At 47.2% G+C, this 6,000-nt stretch overlaps 1 protein-coding gene across 5 annotated transcripts in view; it reads right to left on the bottom strand.

Moving 5' to 3' along the window:
* The window catches only part of Tfpi (tissue factor pathway inhibitor), a 40,446-nt gene extending 35,107 nt beyond the window's left edge, over positions 1 to 5,339 (bottom strand). For 2 of the 5 annotated variants that reach the window (XM_076569778.1, XM_076569782.1), the window contains exons 1-2: positions 5,220 to 5,338; positions 2,072 to 2,217 (exon numbers count right to left, since the gene is read on the bottom strand). The gene's annotated coding sequence lies outside the window, so the exon portion shown is untranslated. Of the gene's footprint in view, positions 1 to 2,071; positions 2,218 to 2,374; positions 3,333 to 5,219 lie in introns of those variants that run through there. The other 3 variants (XM_076569780.1, XM_076569779.1, XM_076569781.1) reach the window with 3 other exon arrangements.
* Positions 5,340 to 6,000: the final 661 nt, after the last annotated feature.

The following is a 6,000-nucleotide window of genomic DNA, read 5'->3' on the forward strand; positions in this document are numbered from 1 at the left end:
CACACAGTGGGTACAGGGAGATACACAGTGGGTACAGAGAGACCGCACAGCGGTACAGAGAGACACACAGTGGGTACAGGGAGACACACAGCGGGTACAGGGAGACACACAGTGGGTACAGGGAGACACACAGTGGGTACAGAGAGACCACACAGCGGTACAGAGAGACACACAGCGGGTACAGAGAGACACACAGCGGGTACAGAGAGACACACAGCGGGTACAGAGAGACACACAGTGGGTACAGGGAGATACACAGCGGTACAGAGAGACACACAGCGGGTACAGGGAGACCGCACAGCGGGTACAGGGAGACCGCACAGTGGGTACAGAGAGACACACAGTGGGTACAGAGAGACCGCACAGCGGGTACAGGGAGACACACAGTGGGTACAGAGAGACACACAGCGGGTACAGAGAGACACACAGCGGGTACAGGGAGACACACAGTGGGTACAGAGAGACACACAGCGGGTACAGAGAGACACACAGTGGGTACAGAGAGACACACAGCGGGTACAGGGAGACACACAGCGGGTACAGAGAGACACACAGCGGGTACAGGGAGACACACAGCGGGTACAGGGAGACACACAGTGGGTACAGAGAGACACACAGCGGGTACAGGGAGACACACAGTGGGTACAGAGAGACACACAGCGGGTACAGGGAGACACACAGTGGGTACAGAGAGACACACAGCGGGTACAGGGAGACACACAGCGGGTACAGGGAGACACACAGCGGGCAGAGTCTTCTGCTGTACAAACACTGCAGTCTAATTTAATCACTGGACTTAACGCAAAGGGAAAAGGAGAGAATAACTCCATAAATTGACCATATTTTTAAAGATTCCCCAGACCTGAAATTAAATATGGGGAAAAATGAAACAAACCATTTTGGACTTGGAGATTGAATATGAGAACATGGAGTGATTTAAAATGAAACTACACAGACACACACACACAACCCTCCCAACGTAGTTCCCGGCTCTGAGTCATCCATTTACTGAAAGACTGACCAATCGAATGCAAGACTTCTTTTGGATTTGACTCTAGTTAGAGGGAAGTGTAATTTCCTGGAGAATTGCTCAATATAAAATTCCCTGATGACATAATATATCCATGTTTGAAATTGTGACCGTTTCACTGATTAAATTTTTTTTCTTTTAGGTACAAAAGTAGTTGATACAAACGGTTTTATAAAACAAAGAAGGTTGCTTTTGAGATAAAGATACTAAAATCTTTAGACTGTGTGGCTCTAACTTCTTATTCATAATATAAAAAGTAAAAATGGCCGTGGTGGTGGTGGCGGCGGCGGCGGCGGCGGCGGCGGCGCATGCCTTTAATCCCAGCACTCGGGAGGCAGAGGCAGGCCGATCTCTAAGTTCGAGGCCAGCCTGGTCTACAGAGTAAGTTCCAGGACAGCCAGGGCTACACAGAGAAACCCTGTCTCAACCCACTCCCCCTCCTCCACAAGCAAAAAAATAGAAACAACCATAGGAGAGGAATAACAATATTTTTTGTTAAAAAGATTAAAAACTTAAATGAAGGTACAGTTATTCAGTATGAATTGCTAGAGATGGAAGAACTCATAAGTATCTGAAATATTCCGGCATATCTTAGAAACAATCAAAGAACTAGAAACCAGTGCGGGAGGGCTGATCCACAGCATCACTTCATACGCTGGCTCGCCTCACTCACTATACAGCAGGCTACTGTCAACTTATCTTGGTCCTTCTGTCTGTCTCTCAAGGGCTAGGATTAGCCCTGTACCACTGTGACCGACCAGTCTTCTCTATCTGAAGTTGTGATGAGAACCAGGGATAGTATAACCAGTGAGGTTGGGCAGGTTCCCTAAATCAGCTCTTCTGGGAACGCCCTTGCTGGAGGCCAGGAATGCCAATGCAGGGGTCTGGTTCCTGTTTCTGTGAGGCTCTTAAATAAGCATCTCTGCCTAGAAGTGTTAGAGACTGTGTGACAGAAACTGAGACAGGCACCTGGACAGACGGGCGCCTTGTGGTTGAGCCAACAGGACCGACCAGCACACGTCTCCCTCCTGGATTGCTTACCTGGGTGCGTCGACAGTCCTCAAAAGAGTTCCAGGGACGAGGTTCCAAAATGAGACTGTCTTCAGAAGAAACCCGGAGGCAAGCCCCCCAAAGTGACACGGTCTAGAAATAATACGGCCTGGGAGTCTTGATTGGGTTCAGTTTTCCTGTCAGTTAAAGAAATAAAAGGCAGAAAAAAATCTGAAGCGCAACAGAGAACAGCGGAGAGCCCCCCAAGCACGGCTCACAGACTCAGCAGTTGAAGGAGGTTGGTTATGAGGGTGAGGAAACACACGCAGGCAGCAGACACACAGAGAAAAATACCTCGGCGAAGCAGAGACGGGTACTCCGGCAGCCGAAAAACCCGGTCTCTACTGGAGGCCTGGGGTTTTAAAGGCTCTGAAAAGCCTTCCTACCCACTTTAGGGCTGGTCAGTTTGGAGACAGATAGGATGGCTGATTGGTCCAAAAATATGTGTGACACGTCCTCATCAGGCCTTGAGCTTGTTGAGCCAGTTCCCCGGAGGGGATTCTTGAGGCCTTTGTCTCAAGTTAGGAGACCGAGGAAGAAACTGGTCACCTTTGTTACCAGTTTGTTATCAATCTGTCTGCCTTCCCCGGAAGTTTAACTCCTGATCACTGACCCTGACAGACAAAAATACCAGCTTCTGGAAACTGGAGAAGAGATGGATAGCAACAGACTCCACCTGGAGCTTGCTTCAAGTGCAGCAAAGAATTGCCCCATGGCTCCCCCGCCGCCAAGGCCCTGCCTAAACTATGGAAGTTGTTGGATTGACTGCCCAACTCTGCCTCTCCAAGGTAGTTTTTCCAAGTTCCTCCTCCACGGGAAAATCTCTTAGACCTTCTTGGTCTGGTGGCTGAAGGCTGATGTTGCCCTGTGTGGCAGCTGAAGACTTAACGCTGCCCTGTGTGGCTGCCCAACACTGACAACCTTTGCCCCCGACAAAGCCACTGACATCACCATACTAGCTGTCCAGGTAACAGGTAAATGCGTCATTCTTAACTGACACATTTGGTTTATACTTCCTGCTCAAATTTGTCCCTCTCCGATCTCTGTGTGTTGATGGCCCTAGCTTTATCAGTTTGAGAGCAGCAAGTTGACCTTAGCCAGCTCCTCCCCCCAAGGCTATTTCCTACTTAAAATCAGGCCTTGCCTTTCCTAAACCTCAGGTCTCCAGCTGAGACAGCCAAGCTCACAAAACAAGTTTGCCTAGCCGCCGACCCGCTTCATGCTGAGAAAGATAAACTCACAAAACAGATTTCAATGTAAAAGCAAACTCAAGCTAGTTTGTTGCTATCACTAAAAATTTGCATTTTGCTACTCCTTTATTTAAGAGAGCTTGCTTTTTAATGACTTTTCTCAGTAATCAAGCGCCTGTGCCTCGTGGTAAATGGTTAGATATTTCCAGATAAGAAAAAGTTTAGGTCTACCTAAGGGAGTTCCAGGACAGCTAGGGCTACACAGAGAAAACATGTCTCAAAAAAAAAAAAAAAAAGGAAAAAGAAAAAAAATTAAAGTTTATGCAAGTTGTAAAGATCTGGGGAATGAATTTAAAGTATGGGAAAATGATTTAAGGGATGTGAAATGAAATTTAAAGGTAATGCAAAGGCTAAGACTTCAAAGTTCGCTCAATGGAATTCTGATGTGTTAATCTATCCTTGGTAAAACACTGGCTACTAAACCTTTTTTAACTATCATAGTCACAGGCTCAAACTTTTCAATTTCCTTTGGTTATTTTCTAAATATAGACTTGAAAGTGCTTCCCCTTGTGCTAAAGACATCTCTGTCTCTTTGTTTTTCCCGCCCCCCCGCCAAGAAGTTTGTCTTATTACAAATAAATAAACACTCATGCTTTTACTATGCTGGTAACTTTTCACGTTTGTTTTGCGATGGCTCAGAGGTGTGTGTCTACTCCCACTGTTTATAGACATTTGTTAACTAGTCTCCCTACAATGATGACTTCAGTGCAGATTACAGACAGTGGTCATGCTGATATCTAAAACTTTGACCTCTTTCTGTGAGCTTAAAACTATTCATGTAAACTTCAGGGGGTTGAGACTTGGATCCACCTGTGACAGGTCATGCGTAATCTGGGATCCCTTGCCAGTCACTGTGAAACCAGTGTGACAGCTCCCCCCCCCCCCCCGCAACCACTCCCACCCCCCCACCCCTACCCCCCCACCCCCACCCCCGCTCCCTCTCTCTCTCTCTTTCCCTCTCTCTCCAGACTCACTCAGCTAACCAGATCCTGCCACCACCACCCCCACCACCCCACCCCCACCCCATCCTGGCCTTTGACTCAAATTCCGGTCTTCCTAGACTGCCAGGACAACCCTCCCCAGCCGAGAAGCAGCCACAGAGGAGAGACACTACATCAGCCCTTATCATCAACAAACGGCTGGACTGTTAGTTCTCTCAGCTGTCCAAATATACAGAAATGAGCTCAAGCTGGACTATAGGGGGATTTCTGGAGGTTAGATAAAAAGCCGGCATTCCTCGGGAAATTTTGAAACCATTTCCCATCTGCCAAATGTTGTCATTTCCTTTACCTCTGGCAGAGGGACATATGGCTCCATTGAGCCGTGTGGGGCTGCATATCAAAGCCATGCCAGGCTCCAGGCTCCCTCAATCACTACTCATAAGTATTTGCTATGCATTTCAAAGTCCCCACACCAGTCTCCTGGCCTTCCATCCCAGCTACCCACCCTCCTTATAACCTCATATTCTGACTATACTCTTTCTTGTTATCCGTTTACTATCTCTTATTCCTGAACTCTCACTGTATCAACTCTCACACTATCTCCGCTCTTCTCTCCCGCTCTCCCGCTTCCCTAGCCCTGGCCACGTCCAGTCTGCTGGCCATGTTCTGTCTACATCTTTTTCTCTCTGCTCTGGACGCCTCCAGATGCCTCTGGCTGTTCTCTCTCTCATATCTACAATAAAAAGCTTAGCCATATCATGGAGCAATCATGTCAGCAGTTTCGTTACTGCATCCCCTCGTATACAAAAATTAAACACATGCTCAAGCCTTTGAAAACATGCTCATAACTCAATGTTCAAAGCACATGCAAGCTGTTAGATTATATTAGGTTGTTTAAGGCAGCTGTAGAGAGACAGAAGGAGGAAATAAAGAGAGGCTTGGTCTGACCTGAGGTGGGACCATGTTTATTCACAGCGAGGAAGCACTTTATCACTCACGTGTGCAGATGGCCAAATGCCTACAGAAGAAGATGGGATGCGGCCCCTTATAGGGGGCGGAAATGACTTCTGTGGTCCACAAGGGAAGCTGGGAAGTGTAGTCTTTGAGCAGGAAACTATCACTCCTACCTCTGAGAGGATATTAAAAACAAAAACAAAAACCCACAGGGCAAGGGTGTTATAACTGTTCTGCTGAGGAGGGTCTTTGTTGGACTGGGTGGTTCCAGGTCCATTGAAGAGGGGGATCTTCTGGTCACGTAGCAAGGGGAGAGTCTTAACTTGATCAGCTGCAATGGATCATACAACTGTCATCCTGCATTACTGAAGAGACTAAAAAATTATTATTAATGTATTCTATATTAAATTATTATTAATTTATAATATTATTAGTAATATTAGAGGGTTGTAAACAGGTGATTTTTGTTTACAGAGTGAAACTGAGAGGTTTTCCAGGAAGGTTGAGGAGTAGGGAGGAGCAGAGGTGGGAGAGACAGAGTGGGCCACTGAGAGAAAGTCAACACAGAGCTGACTCAGGGTGACAGTGGCTGGTCCTACTGCCGGGACTGCTGCACCAAAATGAGCTAGCAGAAATGGCAGGGGGCTGCAGAGTAACAAAGGAAGAGAAGGGGAGAAAATAAAGGACTCACGTAAAGAACTTAGCCGGGGTTTCCTCCAGCATCTAAAGGGTCTTTCTGGAGACCTATTGATGGGTTCCCAACACGCCCCCACAT

Source organism: Peromyscus maniculatus, chromosome 4 (genome assembly GCF_049852395.1).
Source record: "Peromyscus maniculatus bairdii isolate BWxNUB_F1_BW_parent chromosome 4, HU_Pman_BW_mat_3.1, whole genome shotgun sequence".
Taxonomy (NCBI): domain Eukaryota; kingdom Metazoa; phylum Chordata; class Mammalia; order Rodentia; family Cricetidae; genus Peromyscus; species Peromyscus maniculatus.